At 35.9% G+C, this 16,555-nt stretch overlaps 1 protein-coding gene across 1 annotated transcript in view; it reads left to right on the top strand.

The window, feature by feature from the left end:
- The first annotated feature begins 590 nt into the window (after positions 1-590).
- Positions 591-16,555, top strand: part of CDH10 (cadherin 10) — a 135,569-nt gene continuing 119,604 nt past the window's right edge. Inside the window, exon 1 of the mRNA XM_081089973.1 lies at positions 591-921. The gene's annotated coding sequence lies outside the window, so the exon portion shown is untranslated. The remainder of the gene's footprint in view (positions 922-16,555) is intronic.

Raw genomic sequence — 16,555 nt, 5'->3', positions numbered from 1 at the left:
CAAGTTGAAAGTCTAAATATGTCAATAGCATTAATTGCATATTCAAATTATGAATAAACTATTTTATCTATGCAATATAAAAATGCAAAGCAGACAAGACCGGCTCACAGGGCTTCCAGAATCAAGGTAGCATGTTCTCGTATGACAATAAGCGACAACAAAAATAAGGCATTTGGAGCATCAAGAAAGGAAAGTTCACTGAAAGCAGACATACAAATGTTAAAGCGACACAAAAATCACTTTGGTAGCGTCTGAGGGCTGCTTGCAATTTGGCTTGGCGCCCCGTGAGTACTTGTATCTCCGTCGCCTGGCGTTAGGTTGGTGCAGGAATATATGTGTCAGAAGAAGAAGAAGCATCTATTTAAAAAAGAATCGCAAGAAGCAGTCCGGTTCCTGAGACTGCGTGACGGGCACAGCCGGATTAGATGGGCTGATTACCTTCGCCTGGAACAGAGAGGCTTTCTGCCCCGCGGGGGAGGGGACGCCTTTCACCCGAGCCCTCCACTCGGATGCGCCCTCCCCTCGCATTCACTTGCAAATCGCCTTGTGCTCGCAAAAGCCAGCACTTCCCGGGCTCCTGCCTCCCCTGCGAGCCGGCGAGCGCCGCAGCTCCCGCAGCAGAACCTCTCCCCTCTCCGCGGAGGAAGGGCTTCCCCCACCCCTTCCCATTTTCCCTTCCTTAATCAGGAGCCCTGAATGAAAGCCAATCAGCGCCAGCTCGCCCCCTCCCCACCCCGTTGTCCTCGCTTCCCAGCCGGCCAGAGTTAAAAGTGATGCTGAGAGAAAGCTTGAGTTAGATTGAAGTAGCGTCAGGGATAGGAAATAACGGCCGAAAACAGGCAAAAAGGGGACAGAGGGACCATTTCTCCAGGGTTATTTTGGCTGGAACCAACTTCCGTTATCCAGAAGCTGATGAAAAAGGTAGGAAGACTTCATCTCTCTTCTATTTTTTTTTTTTTTAAACTCCCTTAAGGTCTTTCATTTCCTTTCCCTGGGGGCAAATGTTTGTTTTCAAGTTGCATCAGGTAATTATTTTCAAATGATCATCTTTAGCATATACATAAATTAATATGGACAGTATACCTATATTGGATTCTGGAAACTACTGCTCTGAATATCTGTAGAGGTAATGTGAAACTGGACGCATTATATATTCTGCTCAACGGTGGGTCATGATATTAGGGTTTGTGACTTTATTCACTCTGAACCAGTGCTAAAAATATATTCTGGAGTGAAATTTGGCATGCTCATCATACTTGGTCTTTATTTTGAAAATCAGTTGAAGAGCTAACATCGTTGCTGTGAACTCTAGCATCTTCTAACATGACTTTACATTCCATATGAATGGATTCACTCTGCACTTATTCATAATCATAGTTCATTGTGCGTTTCATATAAAGAGAAATGACAGGCAGAAGACAGATTCCTTGAAACAGTCAATGGCCACTAAGCATCTACATAAATAAAATAGATTGGCATTTATCAGAAATGGAATGGGCATCATTCGCATATTCACATTTTTATGTCTGAGCCAGAAGTATGAGGGGGGCGAGATGAAGAGGGGAGATTAAAGGCATGTAGTCAGCAGTTGCAGCATTTATTGTCTCTGCTGCAATAAAATCCATATTTTATGTGGTGTTAAATTAATGCAGCACATTGCAAGTCCAAATGTATGTTCCCAACAAGTAACTATTGATAGCACTGTAAGTATGGGCAAAAGCACCAGTCTGAAAGTGGTTTTATGCCCCTGCAATGAAAACCTATCGTCTCCTTAGCATCAAAAAAGGGGGGTCTACAGGTGCAGTCAAAGACAAGCATCCTTTAAACACTGACCTTTCATCTTTGGCTTCCAAAAAAACAGATCTATTTCCTTTAATTGTGGCTCTTCATTCCAGTAAAAGCTTCTGTTATCCCAAACTGCACATCCATTACTCTCAGCTGTTTGGAGCTGCATTATTTTTTGTCCCTTTCTTTTTTTCTTCAAGGGCCTATATTAAAAATAATCTGTCCCTCCGATGCCAATGACTGTTATACTTCAATGCATATGTTAGTAGACTTTTTTTCCCCCTCTACACCATCCCCCTCTCTCCTTCCTTAAAATGTAGCTACAAGAGCGTCTCTGTGGTGAATAACACTTGGCAAGAGTGTGTTCATTTTTTAGGGCTGGTATGGTGAGGATTTTTAATTAGTAGAACTTTCGTGAAAACATTATGTCATTGACAACAGCTCCTGGTTCATTTTTAGTTCAAGTGATGAAGGAAAAGGTTGTGTCACAGAGAAAGAGGTAAAGGCTAAGTTACGCAGATCATCTGCCTTGCTCCCCTTCTCTGCAATGTAGTATTGAGGCACATATGTATTCAGTGTGTAATGTAGAAGGAAATAGTGGCTTATTGGTGTGGGGAGGGTGAAGGGGTTGGAGCGTTGCACAAATATAAGCAGAGTGTCTCTGTGGTTTAGGAACGCATCAAATACAAATCTATCTGGATGATAAAAACATAAAGACATGCTTCTTTCATTTGCTTTTATTTATTTATTTCTGGCTGGGTTTTTTAAAGTATGAGTCGATGTCTGCTTTCATTAAATCAGATAATTCTTTGATTTCAACTACTTTCTGCTAACAAATTGACTTCCCTGGTGAATGCATATGCTTTCTCTGACGCCAATGAAAGAGTCAAATTCCATACACTTAGATGTGTTGGGGGGGGGGGGGGCAAGAACCCAGGAAAATAGCAAAGCAGCATATAATCTGTATGACATTCACATGCATATGTGTATATGTGAGGTCTGTGGTTAAATTCTCTGGCACCCAATCAATGCTTCAGGTGATATCCTTAGATGTTCATAAAAATTAGCTGTGTATTGATAAGGACAATAACGTATAGGCATTCAATTTAATATTTCAGTGAAAAAATCTTTTCCTACATTAAGATTTCTTTAAAAAAGAAAGAAAAAAGAATAGAACAATGATTTTCTGTCTGCAGAGATATACATTTCTGGCACATTATTAAGAAAGTTAGTGTCATCTGAAGGAGGTATGATTTTTTTGTTGTTGTTGAAAAAGAATATTTGCAACTGAAAAGGTTCAATCTAAAATATGTGATCCCTGTTCAGAGGCTAGGGGCATTTCTCGATCTTCATTTAAGTTTCCATATAAACAAGTAACTGGGGCAGAGTATATAGTGTCTGTGGGATTTCTGAACATATGACTTATTTCCTCTGTTTCTTAACCTACTTTGCAGCAAGTGATAACACCGCGTCCTGGAATATGTCATTTTTATGCCACATCTCTCCGCTAGGCTGCAGCACAGGAGCTGCATTAGCTCCGAGGATGCTGATTCAGCAGCAAAGTGAGCCCTTTTTCTTAAGTGTTATGATCAGTAATAGTGCTGCATAGTAAGCAATTAGTACAAATCACAATGTAAACCCACCTACCTCTGGTCTAGCCCTTGGGGTTGCAAGAGCATTAGCCACAATATATTCTTATTTTTACTATGCAGATTCCATTCTAATACTGTTGCACGTTAGAAGTGCTTGTAAAACAATGAAACAAAGTAACACGGTTTAAGCAGAGAAATAAAAAGCATTTATGCCAATCATAAGTAATTTTATGCACACAGTTGTCCTCCAAATATCAGGTCTGTATTTGAAAACTCTGCTTTTGATTAAACTAAAACATTATCTGGATAGGGTTTCAGAAAAGTCACTTTGCTAACCATATTCTATTGAACAGTTATGTCTGGAATAGACTAGAGCTAAAAATCAAGTAGCAAGAAAGGTGCTGTCATCCTTGTTAGGTATACACTGAGCCATGGTGACACTGGTGAAGCACTGGGCTGTGTATATGGTCCCCGTTATGAATATTTTGAAAAAAGAATCAAATGAATAGCATTATAAACACATATTTGAGAAATGAAAGTTAACATAGGAAAACCTGTGTGTGTTTTTTTTTGACACTTTATTCAGACCAATGAGTTCATGGAGAAATTTTTATTTTGCCATAATTATAATAACCTGAAATATGCATATAGAAAAAATGTCCTATACATAAACATTTATTTAAAAAGGTGTCTTCTCTTTTTTTTTTTTTCTAAAGCATTTAGATTAGGTTCACAGAGCACTGATATAACATTTCCTGCTTTCACCTCCAATAAGTTCAAAACCCAAAATTGCAGACATTTTTTATGCATAAAAACGAGAAAATTTCAGACAGTCAACAAGGAGTGCCTGTTTTCTGAGATAACAATATCCGCTCAGAGTCACCTCTGTCCTTTTCTTCCTGCCTGCCCTACAAACAGCAACCTCACCTCACTTGGCATTTTAGTGGGAGACCTTGAGCCCTTTTAAGATCTATTTGTGTTGTCTTGTGTAAGGGTATCTAAAGCACATGAGGCCATTTTTGCCTTAGCCATACCTTCTTTGTCACTACTCAATCCAATCCACGCAAGAGGCAAACATTGTAAAAAAAAAAAAAAAAAAAAAAATCACATCAGTCACATTAAAGTTGTAGATTTCTGGGAATGCATCATCCTTAATGTATTGTTAACATTGATCCACTACAATAACCAGATAGTTTTAAAATAAATGTTTTGATATAACTTTTGCTTAACTCTTTATTATCAATGGAACTTCTCACAAAAATGTAACCTGATTTTTTAAAAAATATATTTTATTGATTTTTTACAGAGAGGAAGGGAGAGGGATAGAGAGTTAGAAACATCATCGATCAGCTGCCTCCTGCACACTCCCCACTGGGGATGTGCCTGCAACCAAGGTACATGCCCCTGACTGGAATCGAACCTGGGACCCTTCAGTCCACAGGCCGATGCTCTATCCACTGAGCCAAACCGGTTAGGGCTATAACCTGATTTTTTTTAAAAGAATAAATGTGCTTTGTTTTCACCAAAGTCATTATATTTCTATACTCTCTTGAAATGTGTATGATGCTCTCCATATAAAAATTACCATATTGGTGGTGAGCTTAAAGACAGGGAAAGCTGAAAATTAAGAATGAATGAAATAAAATTACATTTCACCTCATTTTAGGAAATAAAGGTAGCTTTCTTTGAAAATAAGGACAGCCTGTGGTAGGTTGAAATGCCTTCATATAAGCCAGTGGTTCTCAACCTTCCTAATGCTGCAACCCATTAATACAGTTCCTCATGCGTGCTGACCCCCAACCATAAAATTATTTTTGTTGCTACTTCATAACTGTAATTTTGCTACTATTATGAATCGTAATGTAAATATCTGATATGCAGGATGTATTTTCATTGTTACAAATTGAACATGATTAAAGCATAGTGATTAATCACAAAAACAATATGTAATTATATATGTGTTTTCTGATGGTCTTAGGCGACCCCTGTGAAAGGGTCGTTTGACCCCCAAAGAGGTCACGACCCACAGGTTGAGAACCGCTGAATAAGCAATCCCCTGTAGTAGAGGGAACCATGTTCTTAGAAAGTTTGTCAGTAACATTATAAAGCAAGTTACCAAACCATGTGATCTCAATTTCAAATCCCCTGCCCCCTTTTTAGAAAGCAGACTTGATTCTAAATATTCTGCATGAGTCAGAAATATAAATTAAAGTAAAATCAGATTTCGAATTTTAGACAGAATTAAGCATAAGGTATATTACAACATTGCTTCACACTAGGATATTCATCATTAAATAACATGTCTAAATACTTCAAGGCCCTGCTGATCTCCGCCCCCCCCCCCGCCCCCCCCGGCTTCCTCCCTGTCCTCCCCCTCTCTCTTCCCCCCCCCCCGCTCTCTTTTTCTACCCATCTCCCATTCTCTACCCCCTCTCATTTATGACAATTACAAAGGCGCTTGAATGAGTTTTTCATGCACTTTTTTGTATTACCCTATGTAAAATAATATTTCTGTAAATCTTGTGATTTTTATGGCCAGTATTTTACCATCTGCTATGCTATATACTAGACTCATCACATTATCCTTTGCATTATAGCATAAAGTATATGATCGTTCAGTTGGCTAGTGCATGTCCTTTAAAATGAAAGCAATTCTTGTAGCTATTATAACACCTAGGCTTCTAAAGATTTGAAATTGGCACCAATGTAATTTATTGCACTACCAAACAATAATGGGAAATTCAGCATTTGCAATGAAATGACTTCTCCAAAGTATCAGGATGTAGAATGCATAGATATAAGTTATTAAACTTAGCACATCAGTTGTTGATTGGGAATCTTTGTTGATTTACTGTAACAGAATATTTAAATAGTTTGACACAACTTTGATTTTAAAAGTGAATTGATCATAAGTTGTATGTTCCCAAAAATAAGACCCAGTGATTCTTCTTTGTTGAAAGATATAAATATTACTAGTTTATAATCTAAAAATATAAATTGATATATAATGAGCAAATGTCTATTTTAGATATTGTAGAGTAAAAAGTCTAGCATTTCTCTCTCATTTCAAGTTGAAAAATTGGGAAACATATACTGTAACTGTAATCAAGTTAAGCATAATGTGTGGAAAATTAAAATAAACTGAATAATGTTAATGTTTTAACTTGAGCTATTCTGGTAATCTCTGCAATGTTCACATAGTACTAATAAATACAAAAATTTGTCATCCTATATAATGAAAGGGTAACATGCAAATTAACCCTAGGTGGAACGACCAGTCGCTATGACACGCACTGACAACCAGGGGGCAGATGCTCGATGCAAGAGCTGCCCCCTGATGGTCAGTGTGCTTCCACAGGGGAAGCGCTGCTCAGCCAGAAGCTGGCTCATGGCTGGCCAGTACAGTGGCAGTAGCAGGGTCTTCTCCCACCTTCGTGGCAGTGCTAAGATGTTTGACTGCTGGCTTAGGCATGCTCCTCATCCTCTGAGGGCTCCTGGACTGCCAGAGGGATGTCTGACTGACAGCTTAGGCCTGATCCCCCAAGGAGTGGGCCTAAGCCATCAGTTGGACATCCCCCAAGGAATCCCAGGTGCAGGCTGGGTTTAGGGACCCCCTGAGTGAATGAATTTTCATGCACCAGGCCTCTAGTAGTGATATAAAAAAGATCAAAGGCAATCAACATATTTTCCTGATTGTTAAGTACATTTTTCACATATGCTAATGTCATCCATTTTTTAAATGGGACTGATACCTTTTTTTTTTTTCATATGACTCTACTCCCAATAAAATCAAGGTAAACCAACTCCATTTGAAAACTATGATAACTTCTGGGAATTTTAAAAAGCCATGAATATTTCTATAATTCTTGAATCAGACTTAAAATTTAGGTGAAGTTCCATAATGTTCCTGGATTATCTCACCTCTCAAGAACAGCTTTAAATTAATAACATCATATTTAGGTAGATTTGAACATATTTGAACTGAGGGAATTTAATGGTGTACCATGCAAAGCTTCCACATATAAGTATATTCATTAATCATTTTATTTAAAATATTCACTATCTATACACTAAAAATAAAATTTTACTGCCTCTAATTCATTGGTTTAAATATATTAATTATAAAATAAAGAATATGAATTGTGTATTCTTTTAACAACAATGTGGTGTTTTTTTGTCTCCTCCTTCTCCTCCTTCCTCTTCTTCTTCTTTTTCTTCATCTCCTCCTCCTCTTCCTCCTCCTCCTGCTCTTCTTCCTCCTCCTTCTTCTTCTACTTCTTCTTCTTCCTCTCTTCCGCCTCCTCCTCCTCTTCCTTTTCCTCTTCTTTCCTTCTTCCCCCCTTCTTTCCTTTCTTTTTTTTTTATTTTTGAGTTCTTCATAAAGAATTATAAGTTAGGGGTCATTCCTGCTCTGTAGTCTTGTCTATATTTTGGCACGAGAATGACTTTTATATATGTAGTCTGTAGACCAACATGAACACCAACATGAACATTTATTCTGTCTGCATCTAGCTTCCTTAACTTGAATAAAAGTCTTTCCTCTTGAATAGGAACCTATGGAGAGTCTTTCTGTCTTTCTCTACTCCCTTCACCAAGGTTTCAGTTACTATTATGGAGATTTATTCAAAATTGAATGCTAAATACAGACATGTACTTGGAAGCACTTGTCCCTCTTTATGCCCCTCCTCCTCCTCCCCTCCTCCTGCTCCCCATCCTCCCTCTCCTCCCCTCCTCCCCCTCCTCCCTCTCCTCCTCCTTCTCCTTGTTGTTGTGGTTCTCCTCCTCCTCCTCCTCCTCCTCCTCTCCCTCCTTCTCCTTCTCCTTCTCCTTCTCCTTCTCCTTCTCCTTCTCCTTCTCCTCCTCCCTTCTCCTTCTCCTTCTCCTCCTCCTCCTCCTCCTCCTCCTCCTCCTCCTCCTCCTCCTCCTCCTTCTCCTCCTCCTCCTCCTCCTCCTCCTCCTCCTCCTCCTCCTCCTCCTCCTTCTCCTTCTCCTTCTCCTTCTCCTTCTCCTTCTCCTCTTTCTCCTTCTCTTCTCCTTCTTTCTTCTCCCTCTTGCTGAAATGAAGAGTGGTGATTTTCCATAGAATTTTTATACTAAATAAATAAGGGTCTTTTTGTTTGTTTTTCCTTATGACATAGACTTTTTGGATTCATGCAATAAAAAGAAAATGAGAACTCTACATTTTTCTAAAAATCTCTTTTAGCTACTATATCTTTTAAAAAAATACGTGAACTAGTTTTTCAACATTTAATAACTAGGTTATTCTACATATTTTTTTTTTCTCTTGGGTGTATAGTAACTCTAACCTTTCTTTTTTTTAAATTTTATTTCATAAAGTGTTACAAAGAGTATTACCCATGTCTCCTTTTTTCCCTCCCCCTTGACATTCCCCCAGCTTCCCCCACCCCCCAGTGTTATTCTACATATTTTTAATTAATTTATAAAACATCACTATCTAGGAAATAGATATAAGTATTTATTTTCAGCAGTAAAAAATACTGGGTAAATTAAATATCCCTAAAATCTAAGTTAAGAGAAATAATTTCTCTACTCAACTTTTTTCTTGGGGTAGGATTCTCCATCACTATGTATTAAATCTGAACAAATTGAGGGAAAAACATGTTTTCTTTTTTAGCCCAAATACATGTCAGTATTAGGTGTACAACTTCTAGTTAGTATCCAGCCTCGTGAAGATTTGAAGTTAAAGAAATGACAACTATAATCTTGACTTCAGAGTAAAGGCATTAATTTACGTTACTTTATTAGTAGGGGCTGGATCAAATTCATTTCTAAGTAAATCCAAGATGAGAAGAGTCTTAATCTTTCTAGAAGCAAACTAAGATGCTGCATATAAACCACTATCCTCAGAACATCCTTATGGACAATTTCAAGTTTTAATAATGCTAATAGGCTAACTACAATGATTAGCCAAAATTTGCAATTATTAATTTAACTATCTTATGATTTTTTGCTATCATGTGTAGCTATTTATTCTTTTGCATGTGTCATATTTTTCTTTTGCACTTTTCTTTATAAATTTAAATGATTTCCTAAAATCTAAATAGTAACTTGTTCATTTTTTTCTCAGCCTCTAATTTCTTTCATTTATTTTGGGAAAAGTTTATATGAACCATTCTCTTAGTGCTACACTCAGAGATATAACATTGAATCCAATACAAATTTTGTATTTGAGAAGAGCTTGTTCTAATGTGAGATAATGACAATAAAATATTATATGATACTAGAGGCCTGGTGCACGAAATTTGTGCACTGGGGTGGGGAGAGGGGGGGAGGTTCCTTCAGCCTGGTCTGTGCCCTCTCACAGTCCGGGAGCCCTGCAATCAACTGCCCCAAAGAGGTAGACCTTGCCCACCTGTCCGGGGCTCCTTGATGGGTTGCCCCCTCAGAGGGAGCAATATTAGGCTTTTACTATATAGGATATTCATTCCCTGATGGTGTGAAAATGTCAGTGGGAAAAGAGAGAATGTAACTTGAAAACTTAAATTATATTCTCAGATTTACACATAGTAATTGCATGAGCTAGGGAATTAGGAGATATGAATTTTGAAAATGATGTGAAGGACCCAAAAAAGAGGTAAAGGACTGAGAAAATGTTAGAAAGATGGAGACTAACTGTTGTGAGTTCCATGAGCCACATAAACTCATTCAGGTGAAACATGAGCCATCTGAATATACTGCAGTAATGGTTCCTTTCACAGATTCTCCTTCTTGAGGTCAGAGTAATGAGAATTAGAACAAGAATGATGAAGAGAGGCAATGCATTACAGAAATAATCTCATTAAAGTGTGGATACCTATAAATCTCAGGAATAATTCTGCAGTCTATTGCAAGCTAAAAGGTCAGTGGGATACCACTTTCTTAGACTAGTTCCCGGAAACTGTCTGATGAAGACATATTATCTGCTGCAAAATGTGAACATTTTAAAAGGTTTTATTTAGATAGTTCATTCTTTTTATTCTTCACATTCAAGGTGATATGAAGATCAATTTAAAATCACTGTTTCTTTTCTCTCTCTCTCTCTCTCTCTCTCTCTCTCTCTCTCTCTCTCTCTCTCTTTCTCTCTCTCTCTCTGGTGCTATTTATATAGTAATTTAAAAAGGATCTGGGGTATATTCTATGGATTACATAAAAAAACAAACCAAAACATTAAGATAATCAAATAGACATTTCTGTGAGTCCATAATACCTTTCTTTTTAAAATTTTATTTTTAAAATTTAAAATTATATCACATTTTTAAGTTTTTAGTTTTATTTATAGTTCAGAACTAATTAATATATTTACTTTAGAAGTTCACATATTTAAAGAATATACTTAGTACTTTTTCTTTTCCACTCACATGTAAAAGTGTGGTAAGTAATAATAGAGACAGATCTAGAGATCACAGATATAATTTTTGAACATAGTAACAATAATTCTCATTTTCTTATTGCTGTATATTTATATTTGTAATGCATTTGTCTGTTATTAATTTAATCAAAGTAACAGCATTCTTCATATCATCTTTATTAAATGCTGCAAACATTTAAAAACATTTATTTTGTTTTCATGGCTTCACTATAATTTTTGTTAAATGAGTTAACTAGAGCTGGTTGATTAGGATGGCTAACTTAAAATGTTCTATTAACCCTTGCCAGTTTGGCCCAGTGGATAGAGTGTTGGCCTATAGACTGAAGGGTCCCTGGTTCACTTCTGGTCAAGGCCACATTCCCAGGTTGCAGGCTCCATCTCCAGTAGGAGGCCTGCAGGAGGCAGCAGATCAATGATTCTCTCTCATCATTGATGATTATCTCTCTCTCTCTCCCTCTCCCTTCCTCTCTGAAATTAATAACAATATATTTTAAAAATAAGTAAATAAAATGTTCTATTAATATTACATACCTTAGTTTGCTTGACTTTCTAAAAGTATGTAATTTTAGAATTAGATCTTCCAAGGGTTAAAATTTATTCATGTTTTTTCTTTAGTTTTAAAATTCTTTAATTATGTGAGAAATAATTTTATTAACTTGCAGGCATTTTCTTTTCATTAGTCGGAAATCAAGTGAGAATGGTATTGTGCAAAAAGAAGAAATTAATTTTAAAAACCTACAAAAGAAATATTGACTAATTAATTATGCAGACTATGTAAAATCCATCAAATTATCAAGACATTCAAGCATTTGCTATTGTTTTAAATGTTTGAATTTTTAAATAATATAAATTATTCTCAAAGCTTAATCAGATGGTTAAAATACGTCTATATATTTTGTAGTATGGACCCACTTATAGAGTAAATTGTTGTTAATATTTCTGGTAAAATTCTATTCAGTTATCAAGAGGTAAAATAACATACTTAGGTGTTTGGAGCCACCCTGTGGCCATAACACAGTATATTAGAGAATGTTCTCTGGCTTCAGTTTATTTTCCAACTGAACATTGCACTTGGAAGCATTGAAACCAATGTAAACTTACATCAAAGTTATAAAATGGCATTAAAATATTAAATTCCTATTAATTATATTTTACATGTTTATATGAATTATAAAAAAAATATTTGTTTGCAAAAGTATAAGCAAAATAATTAAACAGAACTGAGATAAGATATGTTTTAAGCTAAAATATAATTTTACTGTGCAAGTGCAAATCCACTGTAATTACCCCTTAAATGTTTAACTTTCTGAAGGCATAATTCTCTTCAGCATCCTCTGGGGTGCAGGACAAAGAAACCAGGGGCTTCCTTGTTACTTTTGCATTTTTTAAAACTCCAACATAAATATGCAGCCTGCATGAAAAACAAAGGACTGTTTCCAGCAACCCTGGATAATTGCATGTGGTTTGCAGTGGAAACTCAGAGAGACAAATTTGGTTGCTCTCATTTTTCCATGAACACTAGAAAATGTATAATTCACATGGTGTCATGCACATATTTACCCAACATCAAACCTCTCTTACTAGGTTTTTTGTGTACTAATGACAAACTTGGATGAGAGCAGGACCCGTAGATACTGCTTCTCTAATAATTTACAAGGAAGTAAATTTAAACAAGAAATACAATTATTTCTAAGGAACCAGAAATAAGCACTGGTCCATTTTTAAAGCTGAAACCGTCATTGATTGCTTATATGGTCTTAGCTCTCATTGTTCACTTTATTATCTGAAGGTAATACATTGCCCATAGCAAAAGATGAGCAAAACATATTTTCTCTAATTTATTTCTGTATGTATAGCTATATCAATAACTATCTCTTATCTATTTATGTATCTGTCTAGCAATCTAGACAAATCATGCTAACATCCTAAAGTATTACTATTCTTCTTTTTCTTCATCATCATCATCACCAGCATCATCATCATCATCATGAAAATCTGACTAATACTTTCATTCCAAGTTTGTACATGGGATCACTTAGTCACATGTATAGGCCACAGTGTGAACAGCTCCTGTACTACCTCTTTTGGGCACTGGGTGATTAACTTTATATTAAAAGAATAGAGGTAACTGGGAACTGTAAATAAATTTATAAAATCACAAATACTCTTATGATGTTTATCTCTATGTTTGTTACATATTAAAGCAAGAAGTTGTCCATCTTTATAAAGCAAATAATTTTATCCATCTGGTTTTTTTCTTGCTTTTTTAAATTAATTTTTTATTTATTGATTAAGGTATTACATATGTGTCCTTGTCTGCTTTTACATATCAGGCTGTCTCTTAATATAAAACAAGTGGTCAGAGCATGTCATTTCTCATACACAGCCCAGAGCCTGACAAAAACAAAGATTACTTTGCTCCCCATTAAACCATTTTCCCTCTGTCAACAAAAGTGCTCCTATTCTAAGAGATATTACTATTGATTTGCTTTTATGCTCAAAAGACTGCTAAGATTTTTTCTATAAAATGCTGCACACTGTTTTATATATATTATTTAATTCAACTCCAAAAGGGAGACAAATTAAAATGGTATATTTAGACATGTTTAAAATATAGATGAAACCTTTTGATGATGTCATATTCACATTTAGCACTATTGCTTAGGGCAAAGTTATTTTGCAAATTGAATAGTAAATGGATAATCATAAATATAGAAAGACACATATGAAACCACCACCTTTGGTGAGAAAAACAACAACCCAAGACACTTAGCTAGACATTTCTAGTTACGTCTGAATTTTAATCTAAAACATAGCATGCCTGTTTACCCAAGGTAATTTAGCCTCAGATGATATAGGACATTTCCATCATTAACTATCATCCTCTAAACATTTTTAAACTTTTTACTATTTTTTAAAGGACCTAGGACTAAAAACACATTGTCTATAAATCTTAACACTTTCCCCCTCACATATGATTATTTGACAAATCCTTTAAATTCTAACTCAATGAACACTATAAAATTGATTCTTCAGTACAACTCAATACTACAGAAAAGGACGGGGTACTTTGAGGTTAAAGATAAGGGCATAAGCCAATGTTAAAGACTAAGACAGATTTCCTTCAGGGATGAGATTAAAGCTAAACCCTTAAAGCTGTGACTCCTGTTCTTTCACTCACTAGCTCAAAGATTTTCCTGCACAACTCCGTTTTGAGAGATACTTCTACATGGTAAATTGTTGTCACTCTGGAGTTGGCATATGTACATAGAACATTATTACCTCTGCCACTAAGGAGCTTCCTTGTCTAGAAGATGGGGTAATGTGACTACTTCCTAATCCTGCTGAAAGGATTAAGTGAAGCTGTAAGTGTAAAATCCTTGGATCTGATTAAAAATCTATAGCCCTGACTGGGTTGGCTCAATGGATAGAGCATCGGCCTGTGGACTGAAGGTTCCCAGGTTTGATTCTGGTCAAGGGAATATACCTGGGTTGCGGGCACATTCCCAGTGGGGAGTGTGCAGGAGGCAGCTGATAGATGTTTCTCTCTCATAGATGTATCTAACTCTCTATCCCTCTCCCTTCCTCTCTGTAAAAAATCAATAAAATATATTTTTAAAAAATTCTATAATTGAAAAATTCCTAGTAAATATTACCGGCATTATTACTACTTACTAGGTAAAATACAAAATTTTAAATCTAGCTTTAAAAAAAATATCTTTTTATTGACTTCAGAAAGAAAGGGAGAGAGAGAAACATCAATGATAAAGGAGAATCATTGATCAGCTGCCTCCTGCACGCCCCACACTGGGATTGAGCCTGCAAACTAGGGATATTGAATCATGACCTCCTGGTTCATAGATGGACGCTCAATCGCTGAGCCACACAGGTTGGGCTAACTTAGCTTTGTTTATATTGGCTACTGCTCTGAAGCTCCAACTGCTTAAACTCATAACCATTCAGACAGGCTTCATGTGTTACTTTTTTCTTAAGATGTTTTTTGAGTTCTGCCAGAGGGCTCTCTACCTTTGAAAAGCTCTTAACTTTTAATTTATAACTTTTTAAAAAATATATAGATTTTTATTGATTTTAGAGAGGAAGGGAGAGGGAGAAAAAGATAGAAAATCAATGATGTGAGAGAATCATTGATTGGCCGCCTCCTGCATGCCTCCTACTGGGGATCTAGCCCACAACCTTGACATGTGCCCTTGACCGGAATCAAACCAGGGATCCTTCAGTCTGCAAGCTGACACTCTATCCACTGAGCAAAACAGCTAGGGCTTAAGCTATTTTTTTGTATATGCCTTTTATGTATATAATTTTATGCAATTATTTTCTTAAAACCAGGATAATTTTGATTTTTATCTACAACCACAACACTTATGTCAGTAACCCCTGCATTGTAGCAGATGTATATTAAAGAAATCTATGCATTAGATAAATAGAATATATTTTATAGTTTACATTTTACAGATAAATATACTATATTAAAAGATTAAATAACTCATTAGAAAGTGTTTTTCTCCATCAGACAACATTTTCTATCTGTCCTTAAAGTATTTTTATCTTTTATTTTACTTATTTATTTTTTTAAATATATTTTATTGATTTTTTACAGAGAGAGGAAGGGAGAGAGATAGTTAGAAACATCGATGAGAGAGAAACATCAATCAGCTGCCTCCTGCACATCTCCTACTGGGGATGTGTCCGCAACCCAGGTACATGCCCTTGACCGGAATCGAACCCAGGACCCTTCAGTCCACAGGCCAACGCTCTATCCACTGAGCCAAACCAGTTTCAGCAGTATTTTTATCTTTTAGATGTACAAACTCTAAAGCATTTTTTTGTTTGTTTTTATTGATAGAGGTATTTAATTGAAATACCAGAGTTAAATTCCATATCTTCTCCAGCAAAAATTTTACCATTGTGTTGAATTTTAAATTAAAATCAGATTTCTGTGCATTTATTTGTGCTTGCTCAAAAAGCACTGCATTTTGTAATTGTAGTTTTTAATTCAATTGAATTTGATTTTGTATTGAAATTATTTGGGTGACACGTATAATAAAATTGTATAGGTTTCTGGTGTACAATTCCATAGGTTTTTATTTCAACCTGTTTGATTGATTATCTTACTTATTTACTATGCATAACTGGCCCTAACGTAGGCCTACTGCAAGTTTTGGAGTTATGGTATAGCTACATGTTTTTTAAAATTCTTGCTGGGAACTTGAATGTGCACACCAGATATATAATTGTAACTAAAAAATACTATGATGTTTTTATGTCTGAGCCCATAAACTAATTCTAAATCAATTTTAAAAGGGAAATAAATACATTACTAGTAAAAATAACAAGTATTTATTTTTGAAAGTGGGAGCATTTAAGGGGATAGTACTCATTTTGAAATACACAAATTCTTATTTTATTCTTTTTTAATTGACTCTTGCTTTATAGCCATTTATTGTTTTATACACATATTATATACAAATCTTTGTGTTATACACTGAGAAGAATACAATAGAAAAAGTAAGAGACACATTATAATACTGAGAAACAAAATAGCATAGGAAGTCCTTGGCAGTATGTAATTAAGTGCTAACATGTCTCTAAACAGGTACGTACTGGTGTCCATTAATGTAAAGCAGAAAGCTGAGGTAATGGGGGGCAGATGAAATTCTTACTTGACTTTGGTTTGGAGGATGTAGAGAATATATGTAAGGGCAGGTATTCTGGAATTTGTATCTCTGAGCAAAGACAGGAATGGACACTGAGTTTTAGTCGGTCACTTAGAAACCACGCTGAGGAAACT

This window comes from Myotis nattereri (assembly GCF_964212035.1).
Source record: "Myotis nattereri genome assembly, chromosome: 4".
NCBI lineage: Eukaryota > Metazoa > Chordata > Mammalia > Chiroptera > Vespertilionidae > Myotis > Myotis nattereri.
Note: the sequence above shows the minus strand (reverse complement) of the source record. Positions and strands in the feature narration are given on the sequence as shown.